The sequence below is a fragment of the Eubalaena glacialis genome, chromosome 1 (assembly GCF_028564815.1).
Source record: "Eubalaena glacialis isolate mEubGla1 chromosome 1, mEubGla1.1.hap2.+ XY, whole genome shotgun sequence".
In the NCBI taxonomy this organism is placed as follows: Eukaryota; Metazoa; Chordata; class Mammalia; order Artiodactyla; family Balaenidae; genus Eubalaena; species Eubalaena glacialis.
In genome coordinates, this window is record NC_083716.1 from 194,241,563 (window position 1) to 194,257,163 (window position 15,601).

Below are 15,601 nucleotides of genomic sequence, written 5' to 3' on the forward strand. Positions count from 1 at the left end.
TAACTATAGAGCAATTCTCAAAAGTATTAATGCCATGATAATCAAAGAGACATAGTAACTAAATACTTGTAAGGTGTGATCTCAAACTGAACCCTGTTTATATAAAGGAAATAATAGGGATAATTGAAAAAACGTGAATGGGACCTGAGAGGTAGATGTAGAAATGTATCAGTGTTAATGTCCTGATTTTTGATGGTTTACCTTATTTATGGAGAGGTCTGTGTTTATAGGAAGTACACAAAATTGGGCAGGATGGGGTATAGTGTTGGTAAGTTATACTCAAATGGTTCAGAAAAAAATTATTATTTGTACTCTACCTGCAACTTTTTTGTAACTTCAGATTTTTTTCAAAATAATAATGAAAGAAGTCTATGCTCTAACCTTGAGAATCTACTGCTAGGTATTTGTTCTAATGAAATAATTGGCAAGGGACAGGCAAAATATGTACAGATGGTGTACAAAAGTATGTGCATAGATGTCCTTAATTTCTTTGTTTATAATAGTAAACAAATTGTCAATAAACACAGGTAAGGGAAAAGCCCACAATATACTCGTATATTGTTAGGAAGTAGAAAGTATGTACAGTATACTTCCTTGTGAAAAAAGCAAAAGAAAAATGTAAGTGGCTGTACGTACTGGATAATGGCTTTTTCTCTACTCTTGATTTCCATGCTAAAATATCTTTTCTGGGTCTTTACTCATTTGCCCTTGGAGAGGTGTTGTGACATATGTGATACATACATTTAGGAATAAACCTGGGAAGAATTATTGGGAATTCAGAGTTCAGCTACACCCTTTCTCTCTTCCTCCCTCCCTCCCTCTCTCTCTCTCTCTCTCCCTCCAAGGAATGGATCTCAGAAAACAGAATTTAACTCCTTTTTCAGACACTGGCTCCTCTTAGATAGGGAGCCTGGGAACTACAGTGACTGAGAATGTTATTTTGGTTGTTCATTTTTAGATTTACCAATTCAAACCAGGTCTCTGTCAATATTACAGGTAATACTTTAGCTTTCATTTTAAACTTTTGTTTTATTTCTCAATTTATTCTCAACCTAAGCATAGAGAAGAAATGTTATTTATTGAAGATTCTCTCAGAGACTTCAACAATACTTGGAGGGTATAGAGCGAATATTAGCAATGGGTACTCTTGATGGTGGGAACACAGGTGATATTTATTTCTTTTTTGTATTGTCCCTATTCACTTTTTTTTTTGCAATGAGTATGTTTCATGTTCTTAATCAGGAGGACCAAAATAGACTGAAAGATAAAATGATGGAAGATAGAAAGTAAAATGTAACACTTTTTAACTCTGGAACCCAGGTCCCCTTAGAAATTCAATGGACATTTGGCCATTGTTGCACATAACAAAAAGAAATATGCCCCTTTTCAAGTCACATGACTGAGATTTTGAATTCCATTTTGGTTTTTATTTCCTTTTAAAAAAATTGTTAAATGCTTTAACTGATGGGTTTGCAGTAATATAGAGCTAAACAACCAATATGATGATAGCATGTTTTTGTATATTTTTGTAATAATCAACAATAAAATGTTATTCTCAACATAAATAATAGGTAGTTGTCCGTCTTAGTCAAGGTTCTTTTAGTTCAAGTAAGAGAAACTTGAAACTGGCCTGAGCCAGAAAATTAATTTAAAAATATTAGGAGGCTGCTGAGTCTCTATCAGAGTCCATATGTTCCTATGATGAATGTGAAGACTTTTCAAATGGAAATCTGAGTATTTGCTATCGGTAGCAAATTAGGCATAGTCTAATGGTAGTGCCCTGCCAGAGCCTCTGCAGCCTTTCTCCTTGGCATCTCCCTTCGTCAGTTCCTGGGTCATGTTATAGATCTGATTTTAAATCTTGTTCTATTTGATTTTAGTGTTTTTAAAAACTCCGTTCTGACATCTTTGAGATTTTTATACCTCTAAGCCATTTCATAAAGCAGTTCATATCAAAAGTCAGGTTATAAAAATTATAGAGCAATAGCAAGTTTAGAGATTTTAAATGTTGGGAAGAAATATAAAAATTAGTAATCTTTAGCCCTCTGTGTAATGATTAGAAAAAGACAGTTATGGGGATTCATGCATCCCCATTCATCCATCCATGATGGATATACTTTATAGTTATAATTTTTTCTCTTTTTGGTAAATTCCATGTCTCATGGAAAGGGAGCATAGAACTCTAAAGAGAAGTCTATGAAATGCCTTCAAGAAATTATTTTAGTGGCTAATTCAGGGGAAGGCTGGTGTAGTAGAGAACCCCTACTCAGAAGGAAGATATAGGGTCTTATCTCTGAGAACTTGGGAATCGTATAAAAGTCCAAGCAACTTTCAACATTGAGTAAGGTGAGAAAAGGTTTATAAAAACTTCTCCTTAAAGATATCAGAGGCAAATGAATAAGAAATAAGTACATGTTTTGAGATTTTCCATTAATTTAAACAATGGAGCTTGTAATGTTTGATTTCTGCAGCCTCATTTATTCTTATGACCTGCTTATTCAAGTGGAGCTGCAGCATATTGAAGACTAAACTAGTGTTTCTCAAAGTGAGGTCCACAGATCCTAGTGATTTGTTGGTGTATCCTTGGGAGACTAGAGTTCTCTATTCAAAGTTTTAAATATTGTGTTAAAAGAACACACCCATATATTTATAATTATATAATGTAAGCATGGATTTGGTCATCTGGTCAACCTCCTTATTCCTAAGTACTATGGGCTATCATTTGATTTATTTTTATAATCATTTGAATATTAAGTGATCACCTAAATGGCATCATTTATTTTTTAGTGGTTTTTTGAAAATTAATCATTTAAAGGTTATTTACAGAAGAAGCAACTAGCATTGTCCTATGATTAATGTTTTCAATGTAAGTATTTTACTGTGTGCTTGACTGTTATGATAAAGTGGAAACATAGTTAAAAGAGGATTCTATCCACATATGAAGAGGCCTGATTTCTGGTCCTAGCTTTAGCACCTCCTAACAATGAGATTTGGGGAAAGTCAATTAAGATTCTTGGACTTCAGTTGCCTTGTATTTAAAGTAAGGGAGTTCGGCTAGAGCTGGGCAATCCCTAAACTTAGTTTTCATTTCAAAAATTGTGATGTTGTATCTTTTTTAATGGAAAAAGCATTAGGGAGAAGAAAATTGATTCAGTTAACAAGGTCTTTTGGAGAAATTTCTAGTACCATCCTCTAGTTACAGCCAAATATAGTGGCATGTAAGAACCAAATATTTATTGAGTACCTTGTCTGTGCTTGACACTACTCTAGTCTAATTCCTGTAAATGTGACTGTGACTCTGTGAGTTCTATTATACAGTTCCTTTTGGCAGCTGTAATTGCGTCCAGCGTCCTAGGGCACAGAATGAGTAAGTATGGAGTGTGGAAAGGAATATGACTAGTCTGATTCTAAGCCCTGGATTCCACTGTAACATATTATCTTTGTTAGCCTTGCAAAAATGCTTTTTTTCCTTTCTCCATCTATTTTCAGGTTCAAATGAAAAATTTAGTGAACTAAATTCTGAGCAGCATCTCAAAAGATTTTAGTAAATGTCCTCTCATCCTCAAAGAATCGCTTAAACGAGGATATCCCTCCTTCTTGTCCTTCTTCCCACACAGAAGTTTACCGTGTCAGTGAGGATGGTTTGTTGTGTTTTCCCTCGAACCCCAAGTAGATGTCCTGAATTCTGAGGTTAATATCTGAATGGAGCAAATGAGCATGATCTGGTGGTGGAGGCAGTTTTCTGTTTTCTTTCCTTTTTTTTTTTTTTTCTTGTCAGGCATAACAAAGTGCAGAGATTCAGTCAGTTTTAAAAAACTGAGAAAAAATAAAAAAAGTGTAGAGGTGCGGTCAGAGCCACAGCAGAAACTGTGTCAATGCTTTCTTAATAAAGGCTGTAAAGAAGGTATGTGCTACTCGTGTGTGTGCTTCCTTGGACACTTTTGTTTTGTTTTTTTTTTCTTGTTAAGCAGCAGAAGTGCTTTGAAATTGTGTGCGGAAACACAGAGAGACAAGGGAAGGCGAAGAGTCCCGATCCGGTGCTTCAGGAAGGAGGTTCAAAAGGAAACGCGGCGGGGGACGAGGAGTGGGGGTGGGGAGAACGGCGTTTTGGCTCCCGTGCCGGCTAAGAACCGGGTAAGGTAAGGCCTCGTCTTCTCTGGTCGAGTTTCTCTCACACTCCACTCTCCCCCTGGGTCCTGCGTGCCGACGCCATATAGCCCAGCGGGCCCATAGGAGACGAGCATCAGAGACCGAAGAAAGTCAGCGAGCTGGAACCCAGGCGTCCCGTTTGGAAGTGTCCAAGGAGATCGCCCCAAGTGCGCCAGCCGAGTCTGGGAGAGTTTCCTTCTGGCCGAGAGGGGGAGCCCCGCGTTCCTAGCCGGCAGCGACCCGGAGTCCCGAGCCTCGAGCCCCAGCCGCCAGCTAGCGCCAGTTTTGGCTTCAGCCGATTAGGAAAAGGAGGGAGGGGGCCTAGAGCGCGTAGAGGGAGGGGACCGGAGCCGGAGGGTCCCGAGTCCAGCTCGCTGTTGACGTAGAGAAACTTTCCCTCTCGGCCACGGAAACGGCGCCCCGGCTACGCCGGAGCGGAGATCTCCAGGCTCCGAGGACGCGGCGGCTCTCCATGCCCCTGCCCGGAGCCTGACCCGACTGCATCAGTCACTAAGGTACGGAGAGACCGCGGTTCATCTGGGGGCTTCCCTGGCTGCAAACCCAGCGTCCCGCCAGGTAGCGTGCAGTCTCTTTTAAACTGACATCCTGAGAGGCGGCGGGCGGTGGTCAGCCCCGGCCGGGTGCCGGGGAAGGAGGGCGCGGGGCTGCTCGCCGCCACTACCCGCCGCTGGGCAGGTTGCAAAAATTAAGACACTGAAAGGCTCAGGAAGTCGTCCAGCAAGAAAGGAGGCTGAGACCTGTTGACTACTGCCGTGGCAGTGCTGCAGGGATGACGGAGAGCCTCCCGAGGTCGGGGACGCAGCGGTCTCCGGACTCCTGGAGCCCTTTGTGGTAACTTTGGTCCGGGGGGCCGGGGCCGGTGGTTAGGAGCTGGAGGGGGCGGTGGGGCGCGGGTGGATCAGGACGGCTGAGGGTGTGCGGACCAGACGGGACTGAGCAGGCAAGTCATCTCCGGGTCACAGCGAGGCTACCCAGGAGCGAAACTTCTTCCAGCGTAACCTCCCTTTTGTTGGCTCCGGGAGAGAGTGTGGGCATGGGGGGCGGGGAGGCGCGAAGCTCCGAGGCCGGGCCGTGGATTCTTTAAAACCCAGGGCTGGGAGGGCCCAAACTCAGGGGCGGCGCCCACATGGTTACCCTCTGGCTGGGTGGGTCGAGTAGTTCCTTCTGGCGGGCGCTACCTTAGAGAGGCGCACGGCGCTGCGGGGTGCTGAGACCCTGGGCTCTCGGTCCCGCCGCCGAGCTCGCTCGCCCGGGTCCACCACCCCGGGGGGCTGATTCACTGCACGGATCAGAACCCAGCGCGATCGGTTCTTCCCTGTGGCTCCTGGGGCCGCCGCTCCGAGTTCCCTGTGTGCGGGAGGGAACTCTGGGCAGGCTGGTTTTCTTGGAATGTGTTTACGATGTTGAATGGAACTTGAACAGGAAGCTGGGCGCTGCAGCTGGAACAAGCTTGCCAGGGTAGAGTAAGGAAGACGTAGCTGGTGTTGGGCTTGGCGTGTGCAGTTAGTACCTTGGGCAAACCCCGAGTAAGTGCGGTTGTCTGTCAAGGTATCCCTTCCTGGGTCCTAGCAGTTTTCCCGACTGAGCTCGCCTTATTTCCACTGGCAATCAGGCATTTACATGCACTATTTCAGTCTGCAAGTTTAACAAAGTATAACGCAATTAGGGAGAATTTAATAAGTTTATTTTGGGACCTGCTTTTTTTTTTAAAATCTTGCATCAGCACTTGAGAATAAAAGTTTTTGGAGAGTGTTCGAGTCGTGACTCCCCTTGTTAATTTCTAGGACTACAAGGAGACCCGGACACTGATGATTTTGTGTCTTTGATGCCAAGTGGGTGATAAGGTGGTAAAGGAGGGCAGTAATGAGACAGAGTGAATGTGAGGAGGTAGGAAACTCTGAGAGGAGTTGGGCATTTTTCAGATTTGCAAATCGCCCCTTTTTCTGCCAGTCTTTCCCTCCTTCCCCCACATAAACAAGTAACCTTGCTAGAAAACCCACCAATTGGGAGAGTGCAGTCGCTGGTGACTACAAGCCTTGCTGGAAACAGCAGACAGACTAAGGTACTGCCCCACTGCATAATTAAAAGGTCTCCTTGAGCTGTCCAGGAGTGTTTTCCAAGTTTTTACCACTGACAAGGAAAGAAGAGAGGAACCTGGCCGGCAGCCAAACTAGACTGAGCTCAGTAGCCAGGCATGAAAGGGACTGGGGAAGTTGCTGGGGATAATTGGAAAGGAGCTGTTGGTTGTACTTGGGTTTAAACAAGGGGTTTCTTTTGCAGTGAGAATTTTTAGGTGACTAAGATCAGTATTCTTGGCAAAAAAATAAGCTAAGCATAGAGTGCAGTGGGATGTGACAGAGGAGAGTGAAAGAAGCGGTCTAGGAGGGATGTCTGACCCTTCCCTATCAGTGTTGCAGTGGAATAGCTGGGGGCCTGGTGCTTTTTGTGCGATCATACTTTGCAAATACCCACACTTTGTTGCTATATGTCTCCTCAACTTGGACTAGGCTTGCTGCAACTTCAAGCCCTTGACCTTGACCTTCTTTGTTTTCACAGCCAGTAAGAACTGAAGACTTGGGTTTTGAGCAGGTGATTTTCCACCTAAATCGAATAATTCAATTAGGTATTCTCAAATGACACAAAACTGGGTCATGAAATTAAAGTGGAAAATGTGTCCAAATGTCTTCCCTGTGTTTGTCAAAAGTGATCCCGATAATAGAACTTGCTCTTTCACCTGAAGGAGTAGAAGTTGGTGTGATCTCAGTATTTCACACATTGGCCCAATACATTAAGGCCCTGCTGCTTCCAAGTTCTGGACTAGCCAGGAACTGAGAGTCTTATCTGCAATTAGGACCCTTCTTTTATGGGTTAAGATTGTTCATATTTCCTCTTTTTTTTTTTTTTTTTTTTTAGGAAGGTTGGTATACTGTTGTGGGTTTGGGGGTTGAATAGTAAAAAACGCTAATATGGTATTTCCTCTGGATTGGTGAGTTTGGGATTGTGAATATCAGCCTATTCTCTGAGATTGACTTTATGAATCACCCTTGGCAATGTGCTTTCCCTGTCTATGATTTCAGTTTTTCCACTTGCAAAATAAAGAAATTTCCTTTGCATAATTACAAGCTTACAGTGAGCTTTAAAGAGATGAAATTATGTTAATAGGTTTTTAGATATAAAGGTCATAGGGCTTCTGTCTGGGTTGATTCAATTGAGATTTATAGGGTAAATTGGAATATTTATACCTAAAATACACATGTAATAGTGACATATCTATTTAATTTATAAAAATTACTACTGTGCATTTTAATCATAGCTTTAGTTTAATCATAAATTTTATTTTTGGAGAATATTGGGTGAGATTTTCTTATGACTAAAGCTGAGTCATTCTCTCAAACAGAAAAGAACAATCAGCAAATTCATTGACTTTTTTATTTTGGTTTATATTTATACTCAAGGACCAGTTATTTTTTTAAGACTAGCTCAATTTTGCCTTTATGAGAAGTTACCAAATATATTTGCAGAATTTGGCTCCCTTCTTGGAAATAACACTTGAGAGACTGAAATACATTTATGATGTACAAACAAACTTTCTTTTCCCAATGGCCACAACAGTTTCCTTAAAAGTTTAGAGGGTAGATTTAGGAGCCATTCATTAATTGATTCAACCAATATTTGTTGCATACTTTTTATGTCCGAGGAAACATCAAGCTTGGATTTTAAATCCCAGCCCTGAACTTTTCAGCACTGTGATTTGTGCGGGTTATTTTACTTCTGAAATGTTTTACCAACATATAATTTATTATCTATATTGCCATCCGTAATGTATGAACTTTTTGACTATTGATACATGCATGATAATTGTGAAATATTTAATTTTTTAGTTTGACATATCAATTAGTAAAATAAACTACCTATTTTTATAGTTCAATGTACTGTATCATACTCTTGGATGTGTAACTTAACTATTTTTCAGGTGAACAGGTTAGTGTATTAGAGAAAGAAAACAGAATAAATATGGATAAATTAAAGGATAAGATCTTTTGGTAAAATACTTAATCATAACTTTTATTTTTAGACTTTACCTTATCATTAATAGTGAATCTATAAAAAGTGGGAGTATAAGGAAGATTGCAGTTGAATTTATGGTCATCTTAACACGACAGGCACTTTTTTTGAATAATCAAAGAACGAGTGAATGTTCAAGGATGTAATAGGGTAATTTTAATGTAAAATAACCAGTTTTGCTTTTGATTTTAAACTTAACATTTTTAAAATCTTACTCTCCATTGCTGAATATTAGATAATTTAAATTTTACTTAGCAGAGTACTTTGTGGTTCATTCTGAAAAACTGTGATTGTTTTGTAAAACCTCTAAAGAACAAAAAAAGTTATTTTATTCGAATATAATAATGGATTCAAAAGTAGTTACAGGACCCAACTGCATGACTGCTGTGAGCCCTGGTCCCTAAACATGTTAGAGGCTGGTGGATCTAATAGTGTTTGTCTTGATGCATTTAGAGATCAGGAAAGTTAAACTTGTTCCTATGGGAGCTTAAATATATTCAAATTGAAGAGGAAAAATAGTATAAACTTTGAGCAGAGAAATTGCTTTGCTTCCAGTGAGGATATGAAATTGAAATCAGCCCTTTATTTTTAAAGACAATCGCTAAAGTCACTGTTGCAGAGTTAGGCTTAGAAAACAGTTCTTATACTCTTTTTAGGCTCTGTTATTTGCTAGTTTTGTATTTGTTTTATGCTAAGAAAATGTTTTCAGCCACTCTAATGATACTTATAGTGCATGATTATTTTTCATCAGAAAACAGTTAATTGAGTCAAATACTGAGCAGGAGAATAAGTACAAATTTTCTGTTTACCACTGAAATGGTATAATTATAGTAAATTTGGAATTAGTTTCATCATTCGCTATTGTATACTTAAGGATAGCTTTGGAAAGACTGCTCTAATTTGCTCACATAATATGAATAAGTGAGTTAATTTATGTAACAATTGTGATTGCAAAGATTAATATGACTTTTTTTTTTTTGAACACGTTGGGTCTTCGTTGCTGTGCGCGGGCTTTCTCTAGTTGCAGCAAGCGGGGGCTGCTCTTCGTTGCCGTGCGCGGGCTTCTCATTGCAGTGGCTTCTCTTGTTGCAGAGCACAGGCTCTAGGCGCGCAGGCTTCAGTAGTCGTGGCACGAGGGCTCAGTAGTTGTGGCTCGCGGACTCTAGAGCGCAGGCTGAGTAGTTGTGGTGCACGGGCTTAGTTGCTCCGCGGCATGTGGGATCTTCCCGGACCAGGGATCGAACCCATGTCCTCTGCATTGGCAGGAGGATTCTTAACCACTGCGCCACCAGGGAAGTCCCAATATGACTTTTTAAAAGAGTTTTAAATAACACTGCATATATTTTTCAGGGTGCATCTACTAGACAATATCTAGATAGTAATAGCCGTCTTTATTTCATGTTTGTTTCTTGCTATTAACATGATATAAATATACCTACATGTAATCTTCATCACATGCCTTCTGAAGAGGAGATTCAGAATATATGTTAGAAACTTCCAAGCCTTGGATAACTAATCCCTCCCCCATATATATGTTTATATGTATATGTATATATATGTACAGAGAATTATAACATATGTATTCTTCGATGTTTCTCTATTTGTGCTAGGTATATTTTTCGTAGGAAAAAGCAACTTCAATTAATTGATATTTCTGAGCTAATTTTAACCATTAGTTTAAAATCTTTTCCAGACAACTCTTACTAGAGATTCTTGACTTTTTTTTTTTTCCCCAAATTTTAAAGGAGCTTTCATGCTTTTATTTATACCTGTAAAGGATGAGAAAAATAGTGTAAAAGATCTGGTACCATCGTTCTTGGTTAATGGCTCTGATGGTGACATAATCGTGGAAGCCTTTTCTACCTTTCTTAAGTAGAACACAGGCAAATGTGCAGTTAACTACTGTCAGAAGGTAAATTCACTGCTTGGAAGGTGGCTACTACTGCTAAGTTTATAAGGTTCTGTGAAGTGAGAATTGTGTGTAAATGTAGTGTTTTCCTGGTATTGTATAGCTTTTTCTTATGATTATCAGATGTTATAGTTGATCTGTTCCCTGATACTTCAACCACAAGTCCTCCAAGAATTTCAGGGAACATAAACTTTGACAGAGCTGTTAACCAAGAGCAGATTGAATGATTTGGGCTCAGTCTTTAATCCACTCTCTTGTAGAAGTGATGATAGCCATTCAAATGACCAAAACACAGCTCGTTGAGAGGTTTGGTAGAAGGAAATAAGTAATAGAAGAGCACAAGTAACCTACTAAAGGAATCATTAAGGATTGGATGTATAATCTTTTAAAATAGTTATGTAATATTTCATCAAATGATAACTAAGCTCTACTTCTCACTTAGTTTGTAATAGTGATTTTAGACAGCATTTTGGCTAAAAAGCAAACAGAACCATCTGTGCTGTGGCAGCAGATCTCCAGTTTGGGGTAATTAACAGTTGATATAAGAGAATGAACTTGATTTTAGCTTCTTGATTTCTCTTATAGCTGTTTACAACCATCAAGAGTGCCAGTAAAATTTTAACAGCAAATAGGTTAATTTACCCAGATTTCCACTTGGGTGAGTTAAAACATAGCTTGGTAAGTACTGATAGGAGTTTTACATAAGAAGACAGAGTACTTTGTAGAGTGTTTTTAAAGGTCAGTGTGCATGTTATTCTCATAATCTATTTAATTTTTGTCTGCCTTTGAAGAACTCCATAAAAAATATGGAACTTTGGCTGATGGTAAAACTTTCTTACTACCTCCTTGAGGATGTGCACTATTATAATCATAAAAATGTCCTTAAGTGTCGATTGTTGTTGGTAGTACACATAAATATAGAGAAATTTGGCTTATTGTAAAGAACAACTGTATAACTGAGTTAATTCCAAAGCAATTTATCTCTATGCTGCATATAGTAATTGAGTATAATTAGTAAGAAGCTACTTACGCAGTGTAGTTTAGCAAAATACAGTTTGAGAGAATTGTTAAAGAGAAATATTTGAGTAAATGAATTGTATTTGAAATTATCTAAATGCCATCTGAAATGGCAAAAGTCTATTGAAATTTCAGATCTATAAAGTACCAATGCTTTATAATAAGAATAGGTATTATTTTGAAATTTTGTGAATTATTATTTCTGTTTTATATCATTGTGACTCTGGATGTCTAGGAGAAAAGCCTTTAAAATTCTTTATGGCAAACAAGTAAGATTTATTATATTGCCAACATTGTCTTTAATTCTTTTTAAAGGAAGAACTGCTACTAAATTTATAACATGTGAATTTATCATAGGCTTAATTGCTTAAATTAGGTAGACTAGGAAATTTATGATTAATTTGGAAAAATGAAATTTCCTAGAGTAGTGCAGATGAGGCTTTAAAAAACAATGTTGTAATAAATCTTTCTTTGGGACTTTCTTATTCGATGAGATATACGGACTTTCTCTTAAGTCTTAATAAAAATTTGCAATCTTCCCCCACCCCCCCTTCTCATTCTGAAAAATGTAACTAGGTTTAAAGTATGAGTTGACAAATAAGGGATTTTTATATTATCCAATGGAATTTAAGAAATATTTATTGAACACTGGTTTTTTTTTTTTTTTTTTGGCAGTTATGTTCTTTTAGTAGCGGGTGACAGAGACTTATCTCCAATTACCTTAAATAGACTTAAATAGAACTTGTTATTTCCATATAATTCTGTGCTACAGTGGAGAGAATATTGAAGGAGTAGGGGTAGAGGTTATTCATCAGCACGAGGGGAAGCAGTGTCTGGAAAGAAAGTGTGGAGGTGACTCCTAGGCAAAGGATGAAGATGAGTTAGCAAGCAATGAAGGAGAGCAGTTCAAGACAGTGAGGGGTAAAGGCAAAGAGGCATGGAACCCTGTGAATGGTTTAACAGAGCAAACTGAATTTCGGAACTTTGGAGGTGGTTCTCCTTTCCATCTTCATGTTGATGACCATAATCATTAGTAATTGCATATGGGAGTTTAAGAACTTTAACTGGATTAATTATTTTAAAAAACTGCTATCTTCTTTTTATTTCTTTTTTAATTTCTCCAGGTCTAACTAACATGTAATTGGAGTCACAAGGAGTTGAGTGTGCGCTCCATTTCACACTCGTGGAGGGGGTGGTGTCCATGAACTTGGATATAAAACAATAACATTATTACTCTTGAACACCTCACTTAAATTTAGTATGTTTTTCAGTTTTGAAGGCAGGGAAACACACACACACAAACAATCTTAAATACCTATAACTTTCTAGAAGTTGCACATATTTATTGTCATGTCTCATTACTCTGCACATATTTTGAAATATTTTTATGTTTACCACCAGTTTTAAAATTACAATAATAATTACACCTGTTTCTAGGTATTATTTTTATATGTGGATGTATCTATAGACATGTAGCTATATCTCAAATTATTTTTAATGTAATTTAATGATTGTACTTTAAATCTGTTTCTTTTACATAATTTATATTTTGTTTTATGCATTTAAAAAGAGTTTTTGAAAAGGGGTCTGTAGACTTCATTAGCCTGCCAAATGGATTCATGGCACAAAAAAGGTTAAGAACCCCTGGAAATCTATACTGATTTCTTTAGATGTGCCAGTGGGTTGCACTGTCATTTAATGAGGATAAAAGAAATTGAAGTTATTTAACTCAGTTTTACCTGATAGCATGTAGTTATGCAGAGATGTCCCATATTGTTTTTGGAAGTAAATTCCCAATAAATAATACTTATTTTGCAGATGATTTGCTTTATTCAAGAAGTGTGTGTGCAGTTTTTGGTTATCTTACTTAGTAACAGCTCAACAAAGAAGCATTTAATTTTATTTCAGAATCTGTATATTAAAAAAATAGATTTAACTTTTTCACATTATAGCATTAACTATTTTTGGAAGGGTTTGGCTGGGAATTTTGTCTTGTCGTGCTGGTTTATTTTTCATATATAAATGTTTTGTCTCCGCAGCTTCACTTTAAGCTGCAGGGGAGAGTAGATATGTTTTGCAAGAGAGAATAGATATGTTAAACAGGTTTTTGTGTCTCCTGTTTAGTAACAAATAACCATGCCACTATTAACAATTTCCTGTGAATACTAAGGAAAAAATAAATAATTTATGTACATATGGAAACTTGATTTTTTTTCTATGCATCACTGAGTTACTTAAGGTTATATATTTGGTTATATGATGTGTTATTGGTCATGATCATTATAGATGAAAAATTTAATGTGTGCCAAGAATTTTGGAAAATAAGAATACAGAATACATAAAAGTATAGCAAATTATGGTGTTATGAAGGGATATATAATTAAAACATAGATGATGTAATTTATTGCCTTATATTCCCTTTCTTCTTTTTGCCTGGCTTGACAATTCTGTGAAGATACCACCTCCATTTTAAAATTAGTTTCCTGTTTTACTGATACATGATCTAATTGAAACTGATGACTCAATTTTATTTTTGAAATATATGACAAAAGCAGTTTCTTTAAAGTTATTAATTTGCGATAATACTATATAGAGCTTCACATTCATAAGTCAGTCCAATTTTAGTAGGTCTGGACCACCTTAACATTCCAAGGATGGGTACAAGCTAATGATTTTGTACTTGAAAATTGACGGTAGCTTCAAGATCACAATGAGTGACGATTATCTTTCAGTTTGTTTCTTGTTTTTGGCCCCACTTTGTGTCTTCTCTCATGGCAAGCATCAACCATCATTGGCATTTCGTTGCATCCCTTCCCTGTTGGATCTCCTTGTTCCCTCCAAATGACACGGAATAGCTTAAGCCAGGTGTTATGTTCCACCTGAAGTTAATTCTCCTCTCCATTTCGTGCACGTCGATTCATAAGAAGCATATTTTCACTTCTAAGGGTCACATCACAGTCCTTGTTATTGGTTGCTTATTCAAATAATTTCCTTATTCCTCTTTGCTCATGGAACTCTTGTGTTATTCAGATGTTTGCTACTCCCCACATAACTCAGGGTGATCTCGGCTGGCCTTGGCCTGCAGCAGCTTGAAGCAGGGTTTCGGTTCCTGGCCAGAGATTGAGGTCCGGCCGTGGCAGTGAGAGCACTGAATCCTAGCGACTAGACCACTGGTCAGTGACAAGGCCCTGGCCCTTCGGCTTTGCAGAAAAGAATCCCCACAGAGACAGAAAGTAGGGAAACAAGTAAAGTGTTTTTTAGGAGGAAAAAGAGTACAGTACATGTGGATAGACATACAGGCGGACTCAGAGAGAGTTGCCCTTGTGGTAGTTTAAATCACTTATATGTGGCATTCCTTCCGGGTTTCCTTTGGCCAGTCATTTTGATTTGCCTGGTTCTGAGTCCGTGTTTGGTACATCTCAGGATCCTCCCATGTGTGCACACGTATCTCTTAGTCAAGATGGATTCCAGCAAAGAGGCCTGTGGGTAGCTTGACATCACTCCTCTTTTGACCTCCAAGGAGCTTTTTAATTGGGAAGGTCTCCTTGACTTAGAGAATGAGGAATATGTGGTCTCTTATCTTTTATCTGGGCAGGGCTCAGCCTCTCCTATCTTCATCTTGGAGTATCTGTCTACAGGGAACTAACTCCAGCTGCTTGGCCTGGGGCCCATCTATCTCCTACCTCAAGGGGAAGGCAGTTCATTTCTATTAAAAGTGAAATTTGGATTAGGCTGAGCTAATAGTCAAGGTGTTTCTATTCCCCTTGTCAGTGATTGGTTATGGAGGGGGCACTTGTTCCTTTTCTCAGTCAGAGTCAATTATATGAAATGACAGAACTGGAGGGAGGGGGGGTAGAAAAACTTTCTTTATACTTGGGAAGGGGACATTGGATGAGAAGGCATACATATGTTAGCTCTTGATATTTGTCCTGTCTGGAATAGATGCTTGAAATTGCAATAGGGGGCCATCTTTTGTCCATGAAGATATCGAGCTCGAGGGCAAAACAAATGCATCAATGATGAAAGAAAAAAATGTAAAGAACCTGGACGCTTGATGGCATTGTTGGGTCCCTGAATCAACCTACCATATTTCTGGATTTACTGTTGTGTAAGAGAATGAATTTATTTATTTTTCAAACCAGTTTGAACTAGACCTTTCAGTTACTTAAATGAGAAAGTATCTTAATTAGAACAGTTATTAAGTGGTATCTTAATTTGAAATAAACATTTTAGAAATAACAATTTAGATAATTAAAGAAAATTTATAGACCACTTGGGTTTTGTAAATTTTGGATATGATTAGTGCTATTACTCTATATAAATATTTTATTACTCAATTCACCAAATTTTATTATGTTTTTAATACAGTGATTGTATTAATCATCTTAAGTAAAGTTATTTGGGGATGAATATATTCTACATATATCTCAGAATACATTA

General features: G+C 38.3%; 1 protein-coding gene across 2 annotated transcripts in view; it reads left to right on the plus strand.

The window, feature by feature from the left end:
- The first annotated feature begins 4,139 nt into the window (after positions 1-4,139).
- Positions 4,140-15,601, plus strand: part of GULP1 (GULP PTB domain containing engulfment adaptor 1) — a 258,080-nt gene continuing 246,618 nt past the window's right edge. The window contains exon 1 of one of the 2 annotated variants that reach the window (XM_061203132.1): positions 4,140-4,664. The gene's annotated coding sequence lies outside the window, so the exon portion shown is untranslated. The remainder of the gene's footprint in view (positions 4,665-15,601) is intronic. The other variant, XM_061203115.1, reaches the window with a different exon arrangement.